The following is a 14,853-nucleotide window of genomic DNA, read 5'->3' as shown; positions in this document are numbered from 1 at the left end:
AATCGATTTGAGGTGTGTTTTTATCCTGAATTACACTGTTTGGACTGCATAGTTTAAAATTGAATTTAGGTGTGTGTTCACACTGCCTTGCACTATTTGACTGAATAGTTTAAAATCAAATTCAGGTGTGTTTCCACCCTGCATTGCACTGTTTGGGATGGAATAGTTTAAAATTGAATTCAGGTGTGCGTTCATTTGCTTTGCTTGTGACTGTGCTTACTGATCACTCCCTCTGACCCTGCTCTCTCTGTTTTTCTGCTCTCCTACCCTTTCAGTTTCCATTGTTTATTTCCCCAGTCCTGCTTGTATTCCCTCTGTGCGCCTCCAGCCTACACCCTCCCCCCAAGTACCTCAGCTGCCCTGCATGATTAAGTGTACCACACCCTGTGCTCTCTCTATGGCGCTTTCTATCCCTCGTATCTTCTCTAACTGCTTCTCTATCTCCTATCCTTCACCTCTCACTAAGTCTGGCAGGAAGAAACTTAAGACGGACACACTGGGCTCCAACCCAGGCCTGCCTGTCGCTGAAACCTACATCAGGGCCTCCGCCAGAGAGCCTGTCACTGACATCCCCTTTGTCGTTCCTTCACCCGATCTATGGACTCTTCATATGGTTTCTCTGCTCTCTCCTTACCCTTCCTCAAACATTAATGAGGGCACCTGCTGGGAGGTCCTTCTTGACATCTTCTCCACTTCCAGGGTCATCTTAAATGTTTATCGGAATGGTACCATCCCGGTACAAGGGCCTCAATCCAACCTCCTACTTTTTGATGGACTCCTCCCTTGCCTTATCAACTTTATGCCTTCCTCCTCACGGGCTTCCTTGCCATCTGCTTCCACTGCCTCCCTGGCTTACTCACGTCCTCCTGAAAGTATGTCCTTGCACACCATGGCTCCCTTGCTGCCTGCAACATGCCTGTCTCTCTTGCCTGAACTCACTCCACTGACATCCTTGTCATCTCCTGGTCCTGAACTTTAAGAAATTTAGTTTATTTGATATTTAAACAGATTGTCATGAATTTATAAAAAAAGTTTTGTTTGTTTGAAAAATCCTTTTTTAGGAAAAGGTCTTATAATTTACATAAAGTTTCATGTGATAAAACTTAACAAGAGTTTGGTCGTTGTTGAAACATTAGGGTGTGCAGGGGACGGGAGTGTTCCACAAGTTTGTGGACACCTGCTGTCTTCACATTGTTAGATACAACCCAGGGTCAGGGTTGATATTCTCCCCCGCACCCCTCTAACTATCTTAACACCCGACAACACTGTTTTTAAAAAAAGGTGTGCTCTAGGCTGGACAGATTGCATCTCCTGGTCCTACACCTCCTCCTTCCTTTATCTCTCAGGCATTCTGGCCACTTACAGGGGGACCTCTGTTCCCTGTACCCCTCCACTCCCAAGTAAGTCTCTTAAAAATGGCAACCTGCTCCATGTTGCCGCGCTTAACTCTGGCTCTGCTGTCAAGCACTCCTCTGACATCTGCCACCTTGATCTTGATGTTCTTGCTCTCACTGAGACTTGGTTTAAGGATAGCCCTGTCACAAGTTTTGACACACTTAAGGAAGGCTACCAGAACCTCTCCAAGCCCAGGCCCAGTAGGCCAGGAGATGGAGTAGCCCTCACCTTTCCTGAGTGGATCCCTGTTTCCGTTATTCCTAGCCAGGCCAATTTTGAATGCCTGGTCTGCAGGCTCTCTCTCCTGTCTCCTCTCGTACTTTGGCCACTTTCTATGGGCCGCCTGGCCAGTCTACCCTCTTCTTCTCAGAATGGGCGGACCTGGCCTCTGTTCTCCTTTCCTCCTCCTCCCAACTCCTCCTGCTGGGGGATCTTAACTTACACCTTGACTATGCCGATTCTTCTGGTCCTTTCCGCAACCTATGTGACTCTCTTTCTCTCTCCATTCTACCTTCAGGCCCGACGCACACCGCAGGCCGTATCCTGGATACTCTAATTTCCACAGACATCCCTCTCTCTATCCCTCTCACTACCCCACTCTGTTGGCCAGATCACTCTTTTCTCTCTTCATACTTGAAGCTCTCTTTTCCTTTAGCACTGGCACATCCTGCACCGCTGACCGCCTTCAAGGTCTTTTGACCCATGAAAAGAGTGTTGGTTGCTGCCTTTGCCTCCGCCTACTCTCCTCCTTCAACTCCTGTGGCTGACTCCCACCCTGACACAGCCCTCTCCAACCTTCACCTTTCCATCTCCAACACGCTCGACATTCTTGCCCCTGTCATGAGGATCCGACTGAAGTCTGCCAAAAAAGTGCAACTCTTGGTACGACTCTGATCTGGCTGCCCTTAAACGCAAGTGCAGAGCATCAGAACGGAAATGGGGATCCTAAGGTGCACCCTCTGACAAGCTGGCCTGCCGCCTTCTTCAAAGGCCATACAGACTCCTCATCTGGTCCAAAAAGAGAGTCCATATTGAAGCCTGCATCTCTGCTGCATCGAGCAACATGGCCAAACTTTTCAAAATCTGCAAGGAACTGGCCAACCAGACTGCAGCCACATCCTCCACTGCACCCACCCAGGCCCTTGCTCGGCCCTAGCTGCACACTTCACCGCCAAAACACAGGACATCTTGACCTCTCTCGCACCCTCTCATGCACCAACATTTCTTGGGCCCCCCTGGGTCGCCCCAACCGTCCGCCTCTTCTCACGTCCCTCTCCCCCGTCACACCTGAGGAGATCTGTACACAGGTTCAATCTATGAAAGCCTATTCCAAACAGGTGGACCCATGCACCTCCAAAACCATCAAGGACAACATTGACACTCTCGCCTCAGCCCTGGCAGACCTATGTAACCTCTCCTTCACTACTGGTGTTTTCTCTACTTCTCTCAGGCACTCTCTTCTGCTCCCTCTCCTCAAAAAAACTTCCGCCAACCCTTCTATTCCGGCAAGCCATCGCCATATGTCGATCACTCCTTTCCTGTGAAAACTCCTGGAGAAGCTGGTTTTCTCTCAGTTTACCTTGCATACTGAATCTGTTGGTTGTCTCCATGACCATCAGTCTGGCTTTAGAGCATCCAGAGGCACAGAAACTGCTCTTCTGAACACCCATGAAGACCTGCTCTCAAATCTTGATTCTAACTCTTCCTCTGTCCTCATTCTTCTTGATCTCTCTTCTGCCTTTGCTACGGTAAACAGCAGCATCCTGATCTCCCGTCTCGTGATACCCTGGGCATCACAGATCAGCCCCTGGAGTGGCTAGCCTCCTTTCTCCCTGACCGTCCTTCCAAAGTGGAAATTGGTTCTTTCCTCTCTGCTATTCCTCTCTCTACTTGTGGTGTCTCCTACGGTTCTAACCAATCCCCCTGGTTCTTCCATGTTTACATGGCACCTCTGGCCCTCAGGATCTCCGCCTTCACCTCCAACTTTCAGTGTTATGCAGATGACACACAGCTCTTTCATGCTACCTTCAGCCTCCTCCTCCTCGCTCATTCCTGACTGTCTGTCGCAGTTCAGTCTTGGTGTGCTGCGAAAGATCTCTGTCTTAATGCCAGCAAGACAGAGATCATCCTGATTGGGACTAGTGCCTTCCCACTCTCACTCTGGTCGACCTCCCTGGGTTCTGCGCTCTCACCCATTAGTGAGGCAAAAAATCGGGGGTCATCTTCGATTCCATTCTCTCCTTCTCCTTGCACATCTCAGACTTCTCTAAAAAGTTCCACTACCAGCTGTACCTCCTAAGAGTTATACTTATTTTTCTCACTTTCCCCCAGAGGCTTACCGTATCCAGAGCCCCGGTCCTCTCTAGACTGGACTACTGCAACAGTCTCTTTCTCAAGCTGCCTACTTCTACCTTCCGACCTCTACAACTCATCCAGAACAGAACTGCAAGACTTATTCTTGGCCTCAAGCCCAGGGACCGCATCTCTCCGGTGCTGAAATCCCTCCACTCTGTCCCAGTGGCTGCAAGGATCAAGTTCACGACTCTGCATACTCCACAAGGCCTTCTGGGGCCGGGCCCCCACTATTTACAACTCTCTCTCCCTAAATACTCTCCTTGTAGAGCCCTCCTCTCATCTTCTTTCAACTCTCTGCGGGTGAGCCATTTTTCCAAACAGAGATTTGGGGTAGATCTTTATCCTCAGCAGGTGCTTCATTCTGGAACAACCTCCCTGCCCCTCTCTGTCTTGAGCCTGATCTCCTTAAGCTACGGAAACTCCTTAAGACCTTCCTCTTCTCTTCCTCTTTCTCTCTCCCTCTCCCTTGCTACCCTCCTCTCAATTCCCTCCTCCTTCTCTTCCCTAAGTCAGCTCATTTCGTGCTGACTGGTCACCTGGTGCACCTACAGAGCCTCACAGGTCCCAACCCCCCCCGCCAGTCTTTGCACATGCCCCCGGACCTCTGCACTTCTGCTCACCACTACTGTGCTTCTTGAATTCACTCCATGAGAAGGGTAACCTCTTTGCACTTAACCCAGGGCACTGGGCACTGCTTGACTGGGTGCACTTGTCCCCCTCCCTGCTCCCCTTCACCTCCTGTCTGTGCACTTACATTACATAGAATGCACTAGGCCTAGTTTGCCTGGCCTAGTACAGTAGTATATCTGTATGTCCTCCTCCCCTCCCATATCACCCCGCTATTTTGTCATGCACTTGCACTATCGGAAACGTCGCTGGCCTAGTATGGTAGTCTTTGGATTGTATGTCTTCTCCCCTGTTTGCCTTCCTTCCTGTCTTGCACTTCACTAATAATAATGCCTAGTAAGCTAGTAATGTTTTGTTAGATCATTTGTAATCTTCAAGGCCTAATATTGACTGTTCCCTTCTGGCCTTGAAGCGCTTTGAAGCACTTCACTTGTGTATAAACGCTTTACAAATCAACAATTACAAAGTTTAGTTTCATAAAGATTTTTATGGTGTATGTGGTGTCCCTAAAGTATGCTGCAGTACTTTTGAGAAATTCTGCTTCTTTTTTGGAGATCCATCCTCTTTGGAGTCCATAAGATGTTGCTGTCTCTGAAATATTCAGGCTTATTACTTTAATGGGTTCCTTTCTTAGGGGTGTATAGCTGTCCGTGTCATTCACTAGTGTGTATACCATCTTCTGGTATTGTTGGGTAGACATAATCACTATTCCCCTCCTTTGTCTGCTGGTTTGATGATAAGGTTCTTGTTGGATCCTAATTTCTTCAGGGCTTCCCTTCTTTTGAATGTTGTGTTGGAGAGTCACTTTTTCATGTTGCAGTTTGTTGAGATCCTTCAGAATACATTTTTCGAAGGTAAGAATATCCTTAGGTATCTGAATCTCCAGGGTCGTGAAAGTGGGGCGTGGGTGTAGTCCTGAGTACATTTCACTAACTTGTTCAGAGTGATCCTTAAAAAAAGTTTGGAAACATATCGTCCTGAGGAAGCTGCGTATCTCTGTGTTGAACCAATCAGTGTGTCTAGAGGGCACAAACATAAGGCCCTTTGACAGTATAGATATTTGTGTGGGGACAATTCAATAGAAGAGAGATTGAAGATGGCTATATTCTGTTGGTCATTGTTTACTGGAATGATCGTCTCCTCTGTCTCGGTTGTCTCCTCCCGGTTCCGTATGGTAATACACTTGGTGGTGGTCCCCAATTGCCTCCGCCAAACCCTCCTCTGCCTAAAAAAGGGGGTGGGGGTGGTGGTAGTAGGCAGTTACTTTGTATTGGTTGTTGATTATATCTAGTGGTGTCTTCCGTTGCAGAGTCATTACTTGAGTCTGAAAATGTCACCCACCTTCTTCTGCCAAACAATCTTGGCTGTGTGGATGTCCTCCCTTGTTTGTTTAGGGTTTCCAAGTAGTTCTCTTTTGTATATAGATATATAACTTCCAATTTAAATTCTTTGAGGTCCCTCATCAGTTTTCTTGTCTTTTTTTTATGGTGGAGGCTTTGAAGTCATCAAACAATTTATTGATGTCTTTTAACTGCTAACAAGTTTTTTTTAGCGCTGTGTTCGAAATGAATTTTTCTTCCTCAGTGTCTAGTTCTCCCTGTATCACTACGCTCACTTGTTGTGATGTGGTGATGGTTAAGACCATAAGGTCCCTGCTGCATTTCGTAGCTATGTAGCTGAAATTAGTTGTGTACTGTTTGTCTCCTAGAAATAAACAGGATTCATTTCTTGCCACCAATCCTGCCAGAATAATATTTGCTTTGAGATATTCACATAAGAAGTGACAATGTAATTCCATTCTAAAGTTTTTCTTCTTAGGCTTTAGTAGTTCATCACTGGTATTGGAACTGGTAAATGTTTGGTTCGTACCCGTTGGGTAAAAAGGAGAAGGGCCACTGATAACCTCTGAGATGTGTATCTCGGTATAGCTTAGGGTTGTGTTTTCAGACATCCTATGTCTGTTAGGTGTTTAAGAGAAAAAGAGATCTTGTGGGATCTATTAAGGAGAGCGTATTGTCTGCCTCCAGTGCACACGCTACCACCCCAAAAGGGGCAAGAGGGAGAAATGGAGGGCCCCTAGAGTAGTGGAGAAGACAAGTAGTTGTGTCTTCACTAGAATTTTTATCAGAATATCCCTGAGCAACTGAGTTGCTAACTATGTTTACATAGGTAGGGTTACCCCCTACTCCCACTGGTGGCTAGAGTAAGATACATATGCATACACATGTGGATTCAACCGTGGGGGAAAAACGTATTTCAAACTTGTTTGTAAATTAAAGTGTACAGGTACGGGTATCCACAACAGATATCACGTGGAGCATTTCTGGCATGATGATCCAAAAGGAACAGATACTGTGAGCAATTACTGGTTCGAATGCGCCATTATTAATTTTAATCGCACAAAGTTTTCATAAAAAAGAAAGAAGAATTCATGTGCATGAAATTTGCAAAATGCAGAAAACAAAGAACAGAGTACACCAACAGATCAGACCTCTATAGTTATTAATCTATTTGACACTATACACGTTTCTGTGAAAACATTTTCTTCCATGTAGGTGTATACCATGGGACAATACATTTGAAGGAAAAGGTCATAGTTATTACATAGAAAAGATTAAAGATGTTCACAAGGTGCAATGCCGAAAGAAGGCAGAGCAGAGAGATGACATTAAAGAAAGTTGTTTTAATTAAGGAAAATTGTACATTAATTTTGTGAAACGTATGTGTAAACAGAGATAATTATTTCATGGTTAGACAGAACCATTTACCTCATGGTTAGTACTTAGTGAGTCTCGCCTAACTTGGAGTCTGAAAGGTTCAAAGATTTTATTCCCCTAAGTTGAAGTCTGTCTTGAGTGAGGGCTTGAAAGTCCTAAAGTCCATATAGCTAAATCGGGGTCTGCCAACGTGTTAGTAACAAATCTAAGTGATCTGCTACAGGAATCTTGTAATGGTTAAATTAGATCCATGGCAGGTCACGTTTCGGCAAGGAATGTTCTAGGTCATCTCTTCATGGACCCATTGAAAGGCCCAGTATGTGTGTGTGTTTTAATCACCTGGCAAAAATGATCAAAGTAGCCTAAAGTGTAGGGGAAGTGGTATTCTCCAGCATGTACCTCCCTGTCCAGTAGGGCGGCAGTGGGTGGAGGGGCAGTCCATACTTGTGAGTAAAATGAGCAAATCAAGGTGGTTGGCTGGCAAAAAGAAAGCTAGGAAAAGCTCAACCGTCTGCAAAACAAATGTGGGCCTTATTAGGTACGGAACGGGGCCTGATTGGGGCTAATGTGGTCAAGCGTGTTCGTAATGTGGTGTACTCTGTTCTTTGTTTTTGTATTTTGCTAATTTCATGCCTAAGAATTGTTCTTTCTTTTTTATAAAAACTTTGTGCGATTTAAAATTAATAATAGCACATCCGAACCAATAATTGCTCAAAATATCTGGTCCTTTTCGATCATCATGTAAGAAATGCTCCATGGGATATCTGTTGTGGATACCCGTACCTTTACAAACAAGTGCAAATTAAGTTCTTTGTCCCCATGGTGGAACCCCCATGTGTATGTATACACCTCAAATGGGCAGCATGGCCTCCCAAAGGATTGGGACTCTCTTCTAAGCTACACCCAGGAGCATTTCTTAAAGGGACCTGTTTTAGTCAGTAAATCCCAAATGGTAATCCTCTGCCTGATTTGTGGAGACTGGTGGTGGGTATCATCTGGGCCATCTCTCCAGGCCCTGTCTCACACCATGGGCAGTGGCACTCAGCCCTTCAGACCATCCGACACCAAGCACAAACAGGGCCCTTTGTCATATTTCTTGTCCCTACTTCTTGCTCACCCAAAGGGGCATCAAGAAGGTTTGGGTTGCGTGATGCAACAAGTGTATGGTTGTTAAGTACGCATTCACCTTAATAGTCATGTGATTGTGCCAGTATTTCTTGTGAGTAAGGTAGGGAGCGCATGATCTGTAATTAGTTTGAACTTGTGGGTTCTCAAGTAGTGCTTTAGGGCAACAGTAGACCACTTCATTGCTGGACAGTTTAACTCTTGGGCATCATGGTTCCTTTCTATAGGAAAGAGCTTCTGACTGATATACAAGATGGACGATTCGGGAAAAATATGTTCTGGAGAAAAAGAGTACCACGTCTCCACTCGCGATGCATCCATTTGCAATTGTATACAGCTAGTTAAAATCTAGCATAATGAGGAGGGGTGAATTGCATAGTGAATTTTTTAATCTGCTGAAGGTCTTCTCCAATGTGGTTATACATATTATACACATTGCATGGCACTCCCACCCACACACCATCATCACTCACCTTCTCAAATACACTGCCTCAACACCCTCCACAGGAAAAGAGCCACGGCAGCCGTCACCTCGACTAGCCGCCACGCTGTCGAACAGGAAATTATATTGTGCCTCCTATACAGTATGAATATATGTATATTGGCCTAAGCCAAGCCGCTTTGTGAAGAAATCTGCGTTACAAGGTCTTGACCTTAGATCAGTGTAAGCCGCCATTTTAGGTTCACCCGCCATTTTTAGATTCTCTCTCTAAAGTCACCCTGTGTTCTAAAATGGTGGACACTGTCATTCCGAATGTAACATGGCCGTCTTGACCTCTGTGTACAAACTAATATGTAACTTGCCTGCAGGCCAGATGTTGGGGTCATGAACTGAAACCTTGTCCTTCGTTGACCTGTGTATAAAGGATTACCTGCGCCAACGAAGCTAATCCGCGAGCACATGTTAAACATAATATATTCAAATACTGAAATGTGAACACTTGTTTAACTGCATTGTATAAAGATGCATGAGAAGGCTCAACGAGAAATCCGAAGAGACACTGTTGCCATTGTAACTTGTTGGTGAATGTATTAATGGTAAACCCTAAATGTATAGATGCATGAACTTGGCATGAACCCTAGATCCGTGATGTATTAACTTGTATGTGGGCTGGAAATCATGTTTCAAACTGTATGAAAGGTGCAACTATTCTAATGTACAGCCCCACTCACTGAGCACACCAAACAGGGCTGGAGTTCGCTGTGTTGTACTGAGGGCCCGATAGCGATCCTTTGCTTTGTCCTTTGAAACTCTTCAGTATAGAATAAAGATCTTTGTATCTTTCTTTGTAACCCGCATTTGGTGTATTTCCTTTTGGGGTACTCTGCCTCGATATCTTCTTTTTGATTTCACAGATGGCACCCGAATAGGGACCCTCAAGATTGATGCCAGCTCGTTGAAGTTTGACGCAAGCTATCGGACCGGGATCGGACGGTGTAAATAAAAAGGGGCCCCTTTCTGAATGAGACGCGACACCTCAACAGCGTTGCACGGCCCGATCCCTGGACGGTGAGCTCGCCGTCCGAGTCGGCATCTTGACGAGGGTCCACTTATCGAGGCGGGCAGATTTGCCGAAATCACCAAACATGAGGTAAAATTTGTTAGAGAGGAACTTTGTAAATCTGATCGGACCACAATCTTTGGAATTCAGCCGTCCGGCACCACAGGAGGGGTCGCCGGCCTTGTACTATGTACTGTAAGCATGGCATTGGTAGCATAGTGTTTAATGATATTTGGCACAGACAAACTAGACATGCTTCCGAACTTCAGTGGCCGATCAATGGTAGTTTTGAAATCCCTCGTAATGAGTATTTAGAGTCAATTTTATTAAAGAAAAAGGCTAGATCTGCAGAAAAAGGCTAGACGATGTATTACAGAATTGGAAAAAAGAAGCTTTACAGCAGCTTAAGAGTAGGGAAAAACATGCGCACCGTCATAAAACGAATGCCGAAAAAGCATTGTTATATGACCAAGATAAACCGTCTGAGTCAGCTAGGAATATGGATAGAGCTGTCTCACTTGGCATTCAGAAAATCTATCCTTCTAAAGATTTTCATATTTCCGTAGAATTTATCGATAAATTGTTAAATGAACAAAGGCCTGGTGCCACTGCGCCACCTCTGTATGTTCCTCTTCCTGCTGGTTTTCCTGTTCCTGCTGTTATTCCTGCTCCTCCTGCTGTTCCTACCATTCCTCCTGTTGTTCCTTTTCCTCCAGTCGTTGTTCCTCCTTTTGTTGCTGGTCCTCCGCCTGCTCCTCCGCCTGCTCCTCCACACTTTCCTTTTGTACCAGTGATAACACCTCCGTTGAACTTTTCTGCTCTCTCTCTTCCAAGTGGTCCTGCACCGCTTGTAGTAGATCAGGGAGCAGGATCGAGGGTTGTCACTCGCAATACTGTACCTCCAGAGAAGAAACGTGAGTTAATTGCATGGGATAAGCATTGTATGGAGGGGGATGATCAAGCTAATGTTTTCGCCACACTTTCTAATATGGACAATTTTCCTGATAAAAATGTTTTTATTGAAGGATTAGGTCGCCACTTGTGTGTAATGTGGGACAGATTAGAAAATACAGATCTCCCACAAGGGTTGAGGGATCTGAAAACTTTAGCGTTTTCTAGAGACACTGTGGAGAAAGTACAAGAGCATGTTGAGAGGGTATTTGAGTATAGAAAGGAGTTGGAAGGGTTACAGAATGAGGATGAAGATGAAGATAGTTTGGGCATTATGTGTGTGCAGAAGTGATTCCTCCCTTGTTGTAAATCGATATCTGAGCAAACACGAATTTGCAAGAAAGACAAGATTAGATGGATCTCAGACACGTCGATAACTCCAGTTGAAGTATATGACACATATAGTCAGTATGCACCAGAAATGCAGAGGAAAGTGATACAGGTAATGGTAGAGTACCTACAGGATGAGTGTGTAAATAGAAAGATTTGTTGTCCCGCAGAGTTATTGAGGATTTATAAGAGAGCTTTTTTACTTGACACTTCTTCGGCTGCCTTAGCGCTCGATTTGGCCCTGTTGCTTAGTAAGCGTTCGGAGTTGCCTACTTCTCAGTTGCCTATGAGAGAGGTTCCTCCGACACTTGTCCCAAAAGTCGAGGTTCCGGCAGATGTTGGAACAGGTGCGCCGGCCTATGAAATTCCTGCACATTAGAATCCGATAGGGTTTTATAAAGAAATAGTCTGTTTTGCAATCCTCAGTATTCACCTTAAGTGATATTGATTTGTTATTTCCTGTACTCCTGCCCGTAGATTTGTTGAAACAGATTAGGACTATAGATGATGTAGCAGGGTTAGGAGATACATGGGCTAACATAATTAGACTCGATGGAGAACGTCAAGCTGGTGAGAGACCGCCGTAGGTGATATTAACTTTACCTGATAGAATCGTTGCAAAATTGAAAACTATAATTCCCAAAAAGAGAATTATTTGGGACAAGCTTACGGCCTGTGTCCAAGGGAAGTCTGAGGGTGCTACCGAGTTCTTTAATCGCTTCGAACAGGTATTCTCGGATTTCAGTGGACAAGACTTAGGCACAGAGTCTGGGAAAAGGTTATTCGTAGACAAATTTTGCGTGGATTGTTGCCTGACATCCAGTCGCATATTATGTCTTCTGAGAGCGCTTGGCAAGCGAAGTCTCAATCAGAAGTACTGCACATGGCTCAGTACTATGAGAATCGTGTCAATAATGAAAAGGAAAGAGTCGAAAAAAGAAAAGGTGACTTGAAGACGAAAGTGTTACTACAGCAAATTGTTAGGGACCCTAGAGGGGGTAGTTCGCAAATTAGAGGTCAGTAGGAAATGTGCCCTTGGGTCCTATAAACATTAACCAGTGTGCCTATTGTAGGCAAGAGGGTCATTGGTGTGCACAATGCCCGGTCCTTCGACAAAGGTCAAATAACACTTTTGGGAGTATGGGTAGACGACCCAGAGGTCGCCCGGGTGTAGTGGGCCCTGGTAGAGGTCAGTTTGCACAGGATCCACAGCAACCTTTTTCACAGGATAATCGGGTACCAAGTGTGGATACTAGAAACATATTTGATCATCCTTCTGCCGCTTACCTCTCTGAAGAGCTTCCTTTTGATGATATTCTGTTTCGCTAGGATTGCCCGAAGCAGGGTTTGGAACGGTCGACCTATTCCCGTTGATCAGAAAGGTCCCTACGTTGAAATGATAGTGGGAAGTAGGAAGCATCTATTCTTGATAGATACAGGGGCACAAAAGTGTTGCATTGATGATTCTCGGGTTCCAAACATTCCAATGTCAGGGCAAACCAATGTTTGTGTAGGGTTTTCTGGCACACCAGTTGTCTGGTCGGATTCTTAACCGGTACCTATTTCTTTCGGTCCCTTCACGGACCACTGTCCATTCCTTTTGACTTCGAATTGTGGAGAGAATCTGCTGGGGTTGAATCTGTTGAAGGAATTAAATGCAGTAATTTATTGTTCTTCTAATGGAGTGCGTTTGACGATTTCACCACAGCAACTTTCTGTCTCTCAATTCTTGACTAGACCTTTGCCGCCGGAATTTAGTATTTTTCCGGAGTGTTTATGGGCAATCGATGACGATGATGTCGGCGTTTTGCAGATCGAGCCTGTTAAAATAGTCTTGAAACATGGAGTAAAGCTGCCACGTATTCCACAATGTAAGATTTCATTCGAGGGTGAGCAAGCTTTGAAATGCATCATCTCTGATTTTGGGCATCGAGGGATGATTGAGGAAATGGCAGGTAGTTTGTGCAATAGTCCGATTTTGCCCGTGTACAAAAAAGGCGATAATGCAATTCCTTTTCGATTCATAATTGATTTACGTGCCATCAATAAGATCATCGCTCCACAATTTCCAATTGTGCCTGATGTGACGACAATATTAACCATGATCCCGGCTTCAGCTACTTAATTTAGTCTTGTGGATCTGAAGAATGTTTTCTTTAGTATTCCTATACACAAGGACAGTAGATACCTGTTCGCGTTCACCCTAGGGGAACGCTCGTTCACCTTAACCCGTGCACCGCAAGGTTACACGGAAAGTCCTAGCATCTATAGTAGGGCTTTGAAAGAACAGCTTGATACTCTTGAATTGCCCTCTACTTCTACACTGCTTCATTATGTTGATGACCTGCTTTTAGCTGCTGACTCAGAGAGCACTTGTAAGGAGGGCCCTGGGTTGTTGCTTATTCACCTGGCTAAACATGGTCACAAAGTTTTGCTTAAAAAGTTTCAATATTGTTTGCCAGGAGGTCGCCTATTTAGGCTATCTCCTGTCAAAGGAGGGAAGAAGATTGACACCTGAACGGATAAAACTCATTTCTAGCATGTCTGTCCCAAATACACAGAAGGAAGTTAGAGCCTTGATAGGAATGGCTTCTTACTGTAGGCAGTGGATCCCCAACTTTTCGTTAACGATTAAGCCGATGTTGGCTCTGACGAAGTGCATTTCTTCGCCATTGCCGTGCAACATGGAGCACCAGCGTGCATTTGATTTGCTCAAGACTGCATTGTGCTCGGCACCGGTTTTGGGCACACCAAACTATGAAAAGGCCTTTGTGTTGTTTGTGCATGAATGTGATGGATGTGCTTTGGCTGTATTAACGCAGGAACATGGAGGGAAGAATAGGCCATGCAGTTACTTTTCTTCCGCCCTGGATCCTGTAGCATGTGCTTTGCCAAGATGTTTGCGAGCTGTCGCTGCTGCTGCAGCTGCGTCTGTAAAACAGAGTGAGGGAATGGTCCTAGGCCTTGATCTTACCCTGATGGTGCCTCACTCTGTAGATGTTCTACTGAATAGAACTCAAACGCAACACCTCAGATCCACACGGTTGACAAGATATGAATTGATCTTGTTTGCACCACACATACAAATTAAGAGGTGTTGTGTTCTTAATCCGGCTGAACTCTTACCTTTCCCGCAAGGTACTGCTTGCAGTGACGAAGAGTCACATGACTGTCTTTACACTACCGAACAAGAGACAAAGGGCAGAATTGATCTAAAAGATGCACCTTGGAACAATCCACAAGGGGAGCTGTTTTGTGATGGCTCCTGCTTCAAACTTCCGGATGGTACATCCATAGCCGCTTACGCAATCATTACTTTGAGCACGGTTGTGGAGACCAAGAGAATCACACATACCTCTGTGCAGGCCGCAGAGATTATAGCATTGACCCGAGCTTGCGAACTTTCCGAAGGGTTTACCGTGAATACATACACTGACAGTCAGTATGCCTTTGGGGTGGTTCACAACTTTGGGAGACTTTGGTCAGAAAGAGGGTTCTTAACTTCACACGGTACAAAGATCCAGGATGGCTCCTTGATAGTACGGCTACTCTCAGCGCTTGCACTCCCTACTCAGTTAGCTATTGTAAAATGCGCAGCGCATCTAAAGATTTTAGATGATATAGGAAAAGGGAACGCTTTCGCTGATCAGATAGCTAAACAGACTGCCACCGATCTCTCTGCAGACATGTACACTTCAAGGGAGACCGTAAATGCCTATGCAATGGATGAGGGTGTCGATTCTGTGAGAGATATCCAAGCCGATGCCACATTGGAATAGTCTAAAAAGTGGGCTGAGGGCTTGGGGAAACTTGATGCTGGGTGTTGGGTGGACAGAGTTGATGGAAAATGG

This window comes from Ambystoma mexicanum, chromosome 2p, assembly GCF_040938575.1.
Source record: "Ambystoma mexicanum isolate Mex_15411 chromosome 2p, UKY_AmexF1_1, whole genome shotgun sequence".
In the NCBI taxonomy this organism is placed as follows: Eukaryota; Metazoa; Chordata; class Amphibia; order Caudata; family Ambystomatidae; genus Ambystoma; species Ambystoma mexicanum.
This window is presented reverse-complemented; position numbering follows the sequence as displayed.